Source organism: Suricata suricatta, chromosome X (genome assembly GCF_006229205.1).
Source record: "Suricata suricatta isolate VVHF042 chromosome X, meerkat_22Aug2017_6uvM2_HiC, whole genome shotgun sequence".
Taxonomy (NCBI): domain Eukaryota; kingdom Metazoa; phylum Chordata; class Mammalia; order Carnivora; family Herpestidae; genus Suricata; species Suricata suricatta.
Window position 1 is genome coordinate 86,949,188 of NC_043717.1, and position 15,485 is coordinate 86,964,672.

Consider the following 15,485-nt stretch of genomic DNA (forward strand, 5'->3'; position numbering starts at 1 on the left):
CTTGAATCCTGTCTCTATGGAGAGTTTTGTTCTTAAATTTGTTCATTTCACAAACTTTGATTGAGTACCTGTGGGTATCAGGTAGAACATGTTCACAGACTAGTATTGCACTGGACTAAGATCGGTTTCTTAACTACCTTTGTGTGCCTTTATTAACACCCCTGGACAGACAGGGATGTGTATAGTCTTCCTCATTTCCCCTTGGCTACTACAGATTTTGAAGGAACACGGCTTGGCTTACCATGGCTTCATTTATCTGACTGGTGAGGGGCCCTCACCTAGAATCAGTAATCCTGCAATTAATTAGAATCCAACTAACTGGAAAGCTGAGCTGAGTAGGATTCTTTCAGTGGAGGAGCAAAGGACAAGAAGGTGAACCATGGGATGCTAGACAAAGTAAAGGCAGAAAGGACATCAAATATGATTTAGTTTTACTCCTTCATCGGACTGTTGAGGAAAACAAGATTGGAAAGGAAGAAAGAGATACTATCAAGGTCACACAGCTATTTAGTGGCAGAATTGGACTCAGATCAAGATTTCCAATTCTAATTCCAGTGCTTTATCAACTACTCACAAGAAGCCACCCCAAATTTTCAAAGAATATCCTGGAACAACTATACATTTTGTTCATTTTATAATATTTTCTATATCTGAACGGCTGTACAATAAAAAATCATGTTCAGAATGGCAACCCTGACTTACCGTAAGATTTTCAATTATAATAGATTAAATTATGATCATTTGGATTAAAACAGAAAGTAGATTCATATTTAAGAGTGATTTTCAACAAGAATGGCAATTTTTTAAAAGTTCTATTTAACCTTAAGCTATCCACCAAATCCAATTAACTAGAACCCCCAGTTTTCTGGGCATTTAGCCTCATCAAGATTTTAATATAAATAGAATAAAACCTAGATTACATCTCCAGGCAGGGGAATTTAACTGAACTATAAATATTCACTGAAAGAAAAAAAAGGATAACTTGGAGTTCTTTATATTCCAGAGAAATATTGTTACAGTACAAAGAATACCAGATTGGTTACATGAAGACTTGAATTTTAGCTCCAACTCTTGCTCTAAACTGCCACATGGACACATTAGTAAAATTTCCCACAACCTAGTGTCCTTATGTTTAAATTGGGCATACTTTCTGTTATATCTACCTTCCCAGGGTTGTTTAGAGTTTAAAATGAAATAATGAGTGAAAGAACTTTGAACATAAAGTTATATGTACACACTTAAATATGCATATATGCCCACGTGGGCACACAGACAGGTGTGCACATGTATACAAGTCATATTACCTAAAATCTGAGTGTTTTGAAGATTAAGAAAAATATTTAGTTGCCAGTGTGTCTAATAAAAAGCAAACAGCCATGTTACCATAAAATTATCTAAGTTAAATATACTATTCATGTATCTTTTTTCAGTAAATAAAAAAATTTGAAAGAATAAGACTGTTATAGATTAAAAACAATTACTTTAGTCAAAAGATAGGGGAAATAGCAGATTGTGAATGTTTTCTTCCAGAAGAAAGTCAGTTTACTTAGAAGGCTAATACTATGCCACGAAAGGAAAGAATCAATGATTCTGTGTTTTTATGTTATCCTTGATATTTTGGTAGTTGCATTGGATATAATCATAAGTTAGTTTTTATAATATCAATGAAAGCCCTGTGTGTACATATGTCATTATTGAGTACCTTCATCAGTAACAGTGGACTGCCTAGTGTTTTGTGTATGCCAGATGGAGACAGGAAGTCTAAATTATAACCTTGGGTTGGCCAATATGGAAATATGACTTATATTTGAGCCAACTTTAAATAAGGGTGCAAGGGTATAATGCCACCCTTCATAAGAATAGAAAAGACAAACTTCTTGCACCTAAAGAATTCATGATTCCCCTGAGGTGGTGATATCATTAGCTATATGCCCTTGTTGAAACCTGGCAACCCGGGAAGCCTGTACTACTGTGTGGGATTGTGCGGTTTTCTTTAGCAGTATGTGACCATTCCTGCAAGGTGCCATCTTCTTCATCATCAAGGAAACTTGATCTTTAACTTGGTCTGTTGGTTTCTTTCTGTCAATGACATCACCAGCCTAGGAACTACTATGTACTCCTACAATGAATATAGTTCCCCCCCTTCCGCCCGCACCATGCCACTGTTTTTTTCCTCCTTCCAATTTATATGGAAGTTTGCCCTAATTCATCTTCCTCTCTATCTACACTTCCATTTCAGAATAGTAGTCTACCTTCCGTTGCCATTTTTTTTAACCACTTACCAATTCCTCAAACCCACTGCAGTCTAGCTTTGCTCCTACTTCTCTGATGACATCGGCTGCTTCAAAATCAAGAAGTCTGTAGTTGACAGAATGAAAGGTCTCTCCTCATCCACACTATAGTTGACTCCTCTGAAGCATGTGAAAACCATGATCATGGTCTCCTTGAAATATTTTGTTGTTTCTTCTCTTCTATTATTATTACTCCTCAGTAACCTATGCTGGTCTGTTTTCCTTCATGGGCCTAAGATGTTAAGTGTTCTCATGGTTTGGTTTATGGTCTTCTTACACTAAACTCTGGGTTTTTCAATATTTCCTCCTTCATTCATGGAAATTCACTTATTATGTCAACCTATGAAGTTCTCCATAATTCCTGAATATCATGTGCTCTGGAATCAGATAGACTTGCAGTGATACTAGCTTCATTACATACTAACTGGTGGCCTTGTAGCAGATTGTTCAACTACTCTAAGCCTCAGTTTTAAAACATGAAAGTTGGCATACATGTGATAATGGCTCGATGCAATGTTTGGCACATAGTAAGCATTTGGTAAGTGGTAGGAGGAAAACTTTTCCTCTCTTTCTTCCTCTCCTGGGACCCAGATCCTTATTTTCAACAATTTATTGAATACTGAGCTTTTCCAATATGGATGCCCCACATGAATGTTTCAATATTTCCTAAACAAAACTTACTGCCTGCTTCTACCAACTACTATTTCTGATTTCAGAAATCTGTGCCATCTGTAATTCCCCACTCAGTTGCTCTGTCTGTCCATATACCTTACAAAAATTCTGTTAAACATTATGAGCTAAGCATTGAGGCATCAAAGTAGAAAAAGAAGACATATTCCTTCCCTCAAGTTGCAGCAGGGAATAAAGACAAGTAAATAAAATATTTGGAAGGCAAATACACAACGGAATAAGGTCTTCACAGACATATGCACAAGATGCTATGAGCCCACAGATAAGGGAAAATACCATAAAAGGTGCTGTGGGGAAGTGAAGGCAGGTGAAAAAGACTTCTAAGAGGTATCTTTGGCTTCTTTTCCCTTCTCCCATATTACATCTACTAGACCACAAGTCATGGGATATTATTAGCCTCAATATAATTACATTTTAGGATGAAAGCAATCTTCCCCCCATTAGAATGTAAGCTCCATAAAGGCATGGATTTTGTCTGTTTTGTTCCCTGCTGTAGCCCTAGCAACTAGAACACTGGCTGGTCCATGGTGGGCACTCAACAAATATTTGTCAAAATTGGCTAAAACTTATTTATGCTAGAATTAATTTATCATAGTATTTATATTGAACTATTTTTCATTTAAACTATTCACATTATACACATGCTTATATCCTCAGATATCACACCAAAAAAGATTAACAGAATGAAGAAGCAGATGTTACTGTTTATTTGCTTATCTCTTCGCCAAAGGGGGCAACACTTTTTGAGCTTTCATTCTTTAAAAGGAATAGTCGGTATCACACTTTCACAATTCTTGAAGAGACATTTCAAAGACCTCAAGATTTAACCTGATCTTATCTTTTGCTTTTAAAGCTACAAACATTTTTGTGTTGTGGAATTAATAAAGAACCAGCTGGATTCTCCCAAAGGGGGTGTTTAGTAGAATGTCTTTGATACACACACACACACACACACACACCTCTGTAGAAAATAAGGAGAATAGTTGACAGGAAAATCATTCTTTGTTACTTCAAATACGTTTCATACTTTTAGTAAAATATAACACACAAGGGTCTATTAACCTGACATGGCAATGAAAATATTTATTATGATTAACTGGATAACTTTGTAGTCAATGAGGTTCTTAAGAACTAGTTTCTTTCTTGACCAAAACCAGATATTTCTATTTTAAATATACACTCAGGATAGGTAAGTATGTATGATGAGGAGGCAAAAAACTTGCTACAGAGGTACCTCTAACATTTAATTTTGGTTTACTACATTCACATGTTTCATCAATCAACCCATTTTTTAAAATTCCCTAAAACATCTGTTTAGATTCACATTTGAATCGCTAAAAAAAATCTCCTCCGTATTAAGACTAGATTTCATCTCACCTATGGTGAAATTTCCCTTCCTGATAAAATGAAACACATTATGTTTGCCTATAGTTTATACTTCGAAAGTGAAACTGAAAAAAGTCAAATCAAAAGCATTTTTAAAAATAATACCACCACCAAAGTGACTGGAGACTATATCACGATAATCTGTAAAATATTGCTCTTCACTGCCTAAGCACAATAGACTATTATAGATGTATTTTTACTTACAATATTTAAAATATATTTTTAAGTCTACAGAATTCGCCTTCATGTAAATTTAACATATTTCACATCCATCATTTGGTGTAGGCTGAAAAGCTTGGTTGATTCCTGTTCATCTGTAGTAAACAGGATTTATAGGTCATAGATTAGTTCTACGAAGTCTTTTCCTGTCTTAAAAAGAATCTTTAAATCTGTGGCTGAAGATAGATTTTGCTAACCCCAGTGCTGTTAAAGGATTAAAGTATGAGATATTGTTGGATCTAACCACTGAATATGTACATTCTGAGCCTTTTTTTCCTCGAGTCATTATTGAAAGAAAAAATATATCTCTAAATCTATTTTTCCATTGCAAATGTACTAAAGAAAAAAACCTACTTATAAATGTTAGTATATTTTAGCATTACTATATAACAAAGAAATATAACTACCACTGGAGAACTTACATTTATGGGTTAATATTCAAAAAGTATTATTCCACAGATATTTGAATCACTATCATCACTACTAATGAACATTTCTTCTTATTTCCCCAAGACAGATACTAGCTCCAGAAGTCTGGTTACAAGCACGGGTCATATAGATTTCATTTCTTGTTCTATTCTTTGCCAACACCTCCTCTGCCAATGGCCATAGCTCTTTTTTTGTAAAAATAACCCTGTTGACTCCACTTAAATGTCACATTGGCCTAAAGCCAGCAAGGGCAGTAGCCTCATACCAAGCTACAGCCATCTGTCAGAATATGCTAAAAAAAAAAAAATCAATGTAAATAGTTGCTATCCCCTCTTCTGGCCAGTCATGACTCCACACAATTCTGATTTGTCTTCGTGAGTTGAAGTGGTTATGATAATATCAAATCCAAGCTCTCAGGAGTATTAAATGTCACAGCAGAATCTTTAAGAATCATTTTGGTGACTAGATCATGGTTAATGTCCATCATCATCACTTGAGGCTTGTGAAAGTTAAGGTCTAGAGCCAACACTTGGCCAAAAATTCCTCATGGGTGAGAGTATCAAGTAAACTTTGAGTTAGGAGTTTGAATGAGGAATAGCAAAGAAAGCAAATAAGGCAAACTAAAAATGACTGTAATTCCATTTCAAAGTAAATCCAGATAAAGAGGTCAAGAAAGTTAAGAGAATTGCTCCACTTCTCTGCAGGGAATGGGTGCTGTCTGAGTTTTTGATAGAAATGAGTACTACTCTATTTAGCCTTGTGTTAAAGGCAGAGCAATCTACTCACATACAAAGTGTGCGGACAGAATGGAGAGACAAATATAGAAAGAAAAGTGGTAAGTCTAGAATTCTGAGAAGCGAGAATGGAGCAAAAGCCAGTGCCAATGGAATGAAGAAAGGAGGAATATGACATAGAAGAAGAACAGAAATCGAGGAGGAAACTAAAATGAGTGTGCAAATCACATGTGAGATCTAAAATAACCCTTGTAACAACATTATGATAATGAGTGTTATTAACCCAGTTTTAAGGTCAGGAAGCTAAGGTTCAGAAAGATTCAATAATTTGCCTAAGTACAGACAGCTAATAAGGAACAAACTGAAACTGAAACCACCCACATCTGCTGTTTTCTACAGTCAAAATTCTTAACCACTCTTCCAACTTTTATGAAGAAGGTACAACATTGTACCACTAAAAGTATATAATAGCACTGAGATCAAGGCTTATCCCACAGGCAGGGCAGAAAAAAGGCTTTCTGGAAAAGAATCAGAATAAAATAATCTTCAAACTAAAGGGTATTCAAGGACAAGTCTCTGGGTAAGGAAAGAGAATATGGCAATTTAACAGCAGGAATTACGGAACGAAATTTTGATTTCTGGATCATAGCTTAAAATTTTTGGACTCTTGGCGGGGGGCCTGGATGGCTCAGTCGGTTAAGCATCTGACTTCAGCTCAGGTCATGATCTCATAGTTTGTGGGTTCAAGCCCCATGTCGGGCTCTGGGCTGACAGTTCAGAGCCTGGAGCCTGCTTCAGATTCTGTGTCTCCCTCTCTCTCTGCCCCTCCCCTGCTCATGATCGGTCTCTCAAAAATAAATAAACATTAAAAAATTTAATAAAAAGTTATATACTTTTGGTTCAAGAATGATTATCTCTTCTTAGTATAAAAATAAATATATTTACTTATAGACCAGACAACCTAGTAAAGACAGTTTAAATGGCAAATGGAGTGGTGCCTGGGTGGCTCAGTGAGTTAAGTGTCTAACTCTTGATCTCGGCTCAGGTCATGATCTCACCTTCCATGAGATTGAGTCCCACATAGGTCTCTGCACCGACAGTGCCAAGCCTGCTTGGGATTCTCTCTCTCCCTGTTTCTTTGCCCTTTTCCCACTCTCCCCTCCCTTTCTCTCTCAAAATAAATAAATAAACATTTAGAAAAAACTAACCTGTTAGAGCAGTTTGGGGAAATAATATTATACTTTTTAATAAATAAATAAATAAATAAATAAATAAATAAATGGCAAATGGAGGAACAAGGAGAGGAAGAATAGAAAGAATAATGCTTAATATTACTGAATTGGATAACTGGTCATGATGCATGACATTGAGTAGACTTTTCCTCCATTTTGTATCAAATGCCGTCCCACGGTTTTATTATTAATTATATGTATTAGTAGTAGTAAATTACTTTTAGGTCATTTGCTCAGGGAAATTTCTTCTTTCCCATTTTCCTCCCTCCACACTTCCTTTGGGTTAGATCTACCACCTCCAAGTGTTTGTAGCTTGGAACTTCTTAAATTTAATAAAGCACTTATGATACTGTTATTTATTTCACTTTACCTTCTTTTTTGTCCAATTTTTTTGAAGTTCATTTATTTTTCAGAGAGACAGAGAGACAGGGTGAAAGTAGGAGAGGGGCAGAGAGAGAGGGAGACATAGAATCTGAAGCAGGTTCCAGGCTCTGAGCTGTCAGCATAGAACCCGATGTGGGGCTCAAACTCTTGAACTGTGAGATCATGACCTGAGCTGAAGTTGGACACTGAACCGACTGAGCCACTCAGGCACCCCTTCTTTTGCCTTCTTTACTATAAAAATTGGTTGAACGTAAAGATCCTGGCCCTGTATACAACTGAGGTTCAAAGTCTGACCTGGATCTGCTACTTCCTACCTGTGGGATTTTTCAAAGTTCTTTAACCTGTCCTTACCTCAGTTTTCTCATTTCTCAGCTGAAGCTGGGGACACTAATAGGATCTACCGCACAGAGTTATTGTAAGGATTAAAGGAACTGAGTTATGAAGACCCAGAACAGTGGCCAGCAGGTAGTGATGCGATATATTTAGCTATCATTATCACTAGTACTCTACGTTTCTGGAGTACGTGGGCTCTTCTTCCTCACAGTAGTTGTAGTGCATGACGAATAATCAGTAAATGTTTGCTGAATGCCTTGCTCTGCGGGGCATGCTTAATAGTCCACAGACTGGGAAGGATATGTGAATATTAGATGTTTTTAGAGAAGATTAAAGCTAATGTGGCTCTCTGAACTGTAGTGACTCTGAATTCTTCTTTGCCAGCATGTCAGTGCCAGGTTCTTATATTAAAACTATGTTTATTGTACACTTTCTATGTGCCCAGCTCTGAGAAGACATTTTTCATAGACCATCTTATTTCGTTCTCACAACAACCACACAAGGGAGGATCTCTCATTTCCTCCACCCAACAGATGGGAATTGAGGCCGATGGAAGTTAAGTAATGTGTCCCAATTCATAATCATATTAAGTGCTATTTGAGCACACACAGTTACACACATCACCCAGACTCTCCATCTCCATCTCTGGCAATGTGCCCATCTTTCCAGGTTGTGAAAGATGCATCTCTCACTGTGCCGCAAAAAAGATAATCCAAGAAGAGGCTTAGGGGAGGAGCTGGAAAAGCTGATCTCTGAATACGGGAGGGCTGAAGGCAGGACATAATCTTGAATGTACTGGGTAGTGGGGGAATTATTTCTATGAATGACAGAAGGCAGGGAAGAATCTAAAAGCTGTTCTGAAGATTTATCACAGGGCAATCACAAAGCCTCAGACACGTGTGCCATCAAAACCCAGGGGAAGGAATGGTTCTAATGATTGGAATTTGGTGGTTGCTATAAAGTGAATGTATCCTCCCAAAATTCATATGTTGAAACCTCATTTCTAGGATGTTGGTATTCAGAGGTGGAGCCTTTAGGAGGTCATAAGGTCATGAGGGTGGAGCTCTCATGAATGGGACCTTATAAATGGACAACTCTAGAGATTTCCCTTGCCTTTTCTGCCATATTGAGGAGAGAGTGAGAAGACAGCAGTCTATGAAATAGGAAGGGGGCTGTCACCAGACTTGCCAGTGCCTTAATCTTAGATTTCCCAGCCTCCAGAACTATGAGAAATGAATCCGTGCTGCTTAAAGCCAGTCTGTGGCATCTTTGTTATAGCAGCCTGACTGGACTAATGCCGTGGTGAAAGAGTATATTCTATTTGAAAGCACGCTAAGAGAGAAAGTGAAGCGTTGTTGTGTTTACCTGGGGAAAGCATGAACATAAGGGTAGAAACATCTTTAATTAGATGAAGACAAAAATAGAAAGGGACAAAAGTAAAGTTGTTTCTTGTGTTTAACTATCGGTTTTATCATTCTAACATTTATCAAGTGCTTACTATGTGCCTGGCTGCTTGACATACATTGCAGCTATTAACTCCTTTAATCCTTACAATTACCTTCTGAACAAATGCTACCATCATCCTTAATTTCCAGATGAGAAAATTGAGGCATGGCAATGTTACATAATATGCCTAAGTTCACACAGGTAATAGCTGGTGGATCAGGGAGCCTGCAATATGCCCAGTTCAAGGAAATGGATGCTCATTTCCAACACACACCACAAACGTGCCCTAAGAGTAACGTGCAATGAACATGAGTGATTTCAACTCCAAAGACATCTGCTAAATGCATGATTTAACCAAAGCAGATATATGACAGATCATCCACCTCCCTTGTTGAAAACTTTACCTCCTAGAAGGTAGAGAAATTAAGGATATTTGCTTTCTCACTGACTAGAAAAGAGAAGCTGGTAAGTCAAGGTGATAGGAACCATTCAAGAAAGCAGCTATTTTAGCTGAAGAGTCCCTAAGTATACTATGAAGCCAAATCCTAGCTTTAGGAAAGCAGTTCTTTAAAGTGAATCAGTATGATTCCAGACCCTGAGACATTTCAAAAAAAAGAGTTGGATTAAAAGTTTGAAAAGTCTGGAATGCCTGGGTGACCCAGTCAGTTAAGGGTCCGAGTTCAGCTTGGGTTATGATTTCACGGGGTCTGTGAGTTCGAGCCCCATGTCGGGCTCTGTGTTGACAGCTCAGAACCTGGACCCTAATTCAGGTTCTGTGTCTCCCTCTCTCTCTGCCCCTCCTCCTCTCTCTATTTCTCTCTCTCTCTCTCTCTTTCTCAAAATAAATAAACATTAAAAATATTTTTAAAAAAGAGTTGGAAAGATTTGTTGCCTATTGAAACCAGTATGCCTGTACTGGGTGCTTTCTATTCAGTTTAGATTTCTAAAGAACATTTAGCAAAAAAAAAGACATGAAATCAAGGATAAATAAATATAAGTAAAAAAAAATATATAAGTAGATGTTGGCAAGGATGCAGAGAAAGAGGATCTCTTTTGCACTGCTGGTGGGAATGCAAACTGGTGCAGACACTTTGGAAAATGGTATGGAGCTTCGTCAAAAAATTAAAAATAGAACTACCCTACAACTCAGCAATTGCATTACTATGTATTTATCCAAAGGATACAGGTGTGCTGTTTCGGAGGGGCACATGCACCCCAATGTTTATAGCAGCATTATCAACAATAGGGATAGGGGGTGCCTGGGTGGCTCAGTCAGTTGAGCGTCCAGCTTCAGCTCAGGTCATGATCTCATGGTTCATGGGTTCGAGCCCCACATTGGGGTCTGTGCTGACAGCTCAGAGCTTGGAGCCTACTTCAGATTCTGTCTCTCCCTCTCTGACCCTCCCCTATTCACGCTGTCTCTCTCACTTTCTCTCAAAAAATAAATAAAACATTAAAAAAATTAAAAAAACCAATACCAAAGTATGGAAAGAGCCCAAATGTCCATCAATAGATTAATGGGTAAAGATGTGATGTGTTACATACATATAAATGGAGTATAACTCGGCAATCAAAAAGAATGAAATCTTGCCATTTGCAACTACATGGACGGAAATGGAGAGTATTGTGCTAAGTGAAATTAGTCAGAGAAAGACAAATATCACATGACTTCACTCATAGGAGGACTCCAAGACAGAGAACAGATGAACATAAGGGAAGGGAAGCAAAAATAATACAAAAACAGGGAAGGGTATAAAACATAAGAGACCCCTAACTATGGAGAACAAACAGAGGGTTACTGGAAGGGTTGTGGGAGGGAAGATGGGCTAAATGGGTAAGTGGCATTAAGGAATCTACTCCTGAAATCATTGTTGTACTATATGCTAACTAACTTGGATGTAAATTAAAAAAAAAATTAAAAAAAGAACAAAAAGAAAATAATGCCAATAAAGTTCATATACCAAATGAGCCTGAAGCTTGGGAAAAAAAAACTACTAACAGTGACAGACAGTTGTTGGGTTGTTTTTAGATATATATTTAGAGCAAGAAGGTCATGGATGGGATAGACGTGTAGCACATCCAATGCTATTGCATGCCTGAGATCAGGGAGGCCTTCTCAATGACTAGTTTTCCTTGTGGAAAAAAATGATCATAGACCTAAAAGGGTAAAGTGAATATCAGTAAACCATAAACTGAAGCCTAATATAGTCAAAGTGTTCCTAAGAAGGCACTCAACTGTTCTGAATGAATTAAAATTCTATTCTGGGAGTGGTGACAAGTCTTGTAGATTTTATTGCCTAGTCATTTTGCTAAAGTTTCAGGACTGTGGTGTGGGTGATAGGTGTCAGAAGACCAGAGACAGCAGGCGTTGGCTTTGGTTTTTAAAAGGAACAGGAAGCACAAGACCAACAGACATCTGGTTGACTGAGTGCACAATTCTAGAACATGGTAGTACAATGATGATTTGTAAGCAGTTTTTAAAAAGATAGTAACCATAAGAAGGCAGCACAAATCCTCTAAGAACAAGCCATGTTAGACAAATCTCATTTCATTTCTATTTTTGACATGGTTTTTGGATTGGCAGGTCAGTAAAAATGTAAGCATACTGTATGTGGAATCAGCAAGGCATTTGACAAGGTCTCTCATGATATGCCTGTGAACAAGATGGAGAAATGTGGATTGGATGCTAGTAAAACAATGCTACCTGATGGACAAGTGTCAACCCACAGGAAGGATTCCAGTGGCATGTCACAGAGCTCTGACCTTGATCTTGCCCTATTAATGACTTATATAGAAAGGAGGAAAGCATACCTAACAAAACTACAGATGACAGAATTATGGGAGCAATAAAATGAAAATACCTCGTATCGCAGAATTAGAATTAAATTACATCTCCACAGGCTAACAAAGTGAAATCAAATGAAGTCAAATCCAGGCTCTAAACATATTTTCACCTTCACCTCATCCCAAACACACAATTTAAAAAGCTCCATGTAATTTTAGAATAGAAGAAAAGTGGCTTAGCCTCAGAATTTGTCAAGAAGTTTTAAGAGTTCAGTTACTAAGTGTTCTCAATATGTATCAGTAGTGTCGTGTAGCCACAAAAAAAGCTGACATTGGCATAGACTGCATTAACAGAAGTATTTAGTTTAGAACAAAGGAGACAACTGATTGTTGCTCATAGCACAAATCTCTGAATGAGTCAATCAAGGTGATTGCTGAGAGTTCCATCTAAGGTACATCAGCTCTGCTACCCGCCCTTGTGGCCACGCTGTAGTTTTTTTTTTTAATCACATGGCCCTTTTTCTCCCCTGGCCTCACCTGACTGAGAGAATACAGTTGTCTCCCCTTATCTGAGGAGATACATTCCAAAATCCTCAGTGGATGCCTCAAACCACAAATAGTACTAAATCCTTTATATACTAGCTTTTCTCCTATACATACCTATGAGAAAGTTTCATTTATAAATTAGGCATGGTAAGAGATTAACAACAATAACTAATAATAAAATAGAATACATATAACTATATCATAAGAAGTTATGTGAATGTGGTCTTTCTCTCAAACTTACTGTACTGTACAAACTTACTCTCTTACTGTACTGTACTCACACTTCTTCTTGTGATGATGGGACATGATAAAAGGCCTACGTGACGGGATGAAGTGAGGTGAATGACGTAGGCCTTGTGACACAGTGCGTGAGGCCGCTACTGACTTATTGTCAGAAGGAAGAACATCCGCTTCCAGACCAAGGTTGACCATGGGTAACTGAAACTGCAGAAAGCGAAACCACCAATAATGGGGAACAACTTTATCTTGAAAAGATGCTCTCAATTATTTCAGGCGACCTGAATGAACTCTGCACCTTGCCACCAAGGAGCCTAATAAAACCCCTCCCACTGCATTCAGCCTTGGCCGTGACACTTCACGAGGAGTTTGGTCAGCACTTCAGAACTGTGCTCTAATGAGACCAGGATGGAGGATCTGAAACTGGCTGATGTGAGGAAATGGTGGAAGGGACCAGGGAAACATTTGTGCCAAAGAACAGAATCAGGAACAGTGAAGGGCCATCAGGTGTGTGAAGGATTTTATTTATTCTGTGAGATTGCAGAACGAGATCTGGGAGAAATGTTAAGAAGTGGGAGATTTTGGTTCAATAAGAATCCTCCAGGAGTTGGTGGAGGTGGAATGGAATGCCTGAGGAATGACTCAATTACCTATTTTGGAGGTATTTAAGCAGAGGCAGGTGACCACTTAGTAAGGACAGTCATATTACCTTTGAATTGTGTAATGCTTTGCAGTGCACAGAGCACTTTCTGCCACACTAGCTTGATCTACACACATTAAGACAGGCATCTTTACATTCATTTTCACAGATGAGGAAGCTGAGGCTAAGAGAGGTTATGTTATGCAGCTTGTGAGTAAGTGCCAGGGTGCCCAGTTACCCTTTACTGACTGCATGTGAAATAAACATTTCAAAGGATATATCTGGAAAACCCTAGCTCATCAGGCTGATAGGGTTTCTAGGTTTGTAGAAAATTTGTCTTTGTGATACTGAATATATTCCCAAATGTACTAAAAAGGTACTTTCTGCACAATCTCACATGAAAACTTATGTTCTTCTCTGCGTCTTAAGAAGCTGAGACCAATTAATACATTCTTTGCATAGATACAGAAGGTCCGTGGGTGCAGTTTGTACAAACATGCCTCGATGTACTTTTCAAATAAGAATAGTTTTCTCTCTCCATTTGCCTGAGCCCATTCCCCACCCTCCTTCCAGATTTCCTGTTATTTGGCTTCTTAGAGGGAAGAAAGTGTGTTTTGCTTGTCATGATTGCTAGATAGCCAGATTACCCACTGCTTCCTTAACTCTCTATCAGTAAGCCCTGCAAAGGAATTAAAAGAATGAGTACATTTTTAAAGAAGAGTGAGTAAATCACCATCATTAGCAAAAAAAAAAAAAAACCTCTTGAAGATATCCGTTGTTCTCTGCTTTTCTCAGTTCATTCACAACCCTCTTTCAATTAAAATAATGACTTCTGAATGCTGAGAACAAACTGAGGACTGAAGAGGGACGGGGGTAGGGGAAGGAGGGTAAAGGTCATGGAGAGGGGCACTTGCAGGGAAGAGCACTGGATGTTATATGGAAACCAACTTGATAATAAACTATTTAAAAGAAAAACACAAGGGACGCCTGGGTGGCTCAGTTGGTTGAACGTCCAACTTCAGCTCAGGTCATGATCTCACGGCTCGTGGGTTCGAGCCCCGTGTCAGGCTCTGTGCTGACCACTAGCTCAGAGCCTGGAGCCTGCTTTGGATTCTGTGTCTTTTTCTCTCTCTGTCCCTCCCCTGTTCACGCTCGGTCTCTCTCTGTCTCTCAAAAATAAATAAATGTAAAAAAACCCCAAAATTAAAAAAAAGCACAATATACAAACACTGTCACGAATACAGTTCTAATTGGGTTATCTTCACCATCAGAGCTGAGTGCTATATTTCCTCTTGGGAGATAACAGAAATATCAGTTTATGAATCTATTTAATCTAGTAGTGATGGATGATATAGAATTTCCTGGATTTGAGCCATAAAGCTCTCAGTTTGTTGGTGATGACATATTCACTGATTCCATGGCTGGCATATAACTTAATATGCTAAGAAAAAAATAAGCAGTCTTATAATGTGGGTTTATTAGTCCTCCCTTTTCCATTCTAATTCCCAGATATTGGGATAGAAATTGATCAGAGTTGACACCACACATTGCTTATCAAGTCATATATTATACCCATTGTTTACATACAAATGTGCCTAGAAAAAGCTTCAGTAGTAGATCTAAATAAGGTGTATAGAAGGCAAGGGGCAGTCCTTGAACTTAAAAGATGAACAAAATAATATATTTTATTATGTCATGTTTTTCTACATTAATAGAAAATTGATTTTTTTTATTTAAGATGAATAATTTCTCATTTTATTTCATCTAGTGCTAACGTCTATTATCTACAATGGGGGAGGAGTAGACCTTTAATCCCATGACAAAGATTTGAGGAATGAATCTGAAAACCTAAATATATGAAGTGCCAGAAAAACAGAGGCAAACTTTTTGGTCAAAAGACCAAACTTCACACGCTAAAGGCAGGATCAAGTTTTTAAAAGGACACACAGACCTCCAGTTTATGAAGGTCCTTTTTTAAAAGGTTGTTTTAAGATTCCTTGTTTAAAAATCCTTTTTAAAAAACTGTGAAGTCAACTTGCTTTTCAAAATAATCTTACAGTAAAATCCAAAGTATCACCATTCCTCCAACTGTGTTTGTATTTTCCTGTAATGTTGCAATTTCTTGCAATGAGGG

The 15,485-nt window shown here is 37.9% G+C and overlaps 1 protein-coding gene across 3 annotated transcripts in view; it reads right to left on the minus strand.

Moving 5' to 3' along the window:
- Nucleotides 1-15,485, minus strand: part of TENM1 (teneurin transmembrane protein 1) — a 552,583-nt gene that overhangs the window by 329,909 nt on the left and 207,189 nt on the right. The window lies entirely within an intron of this gene.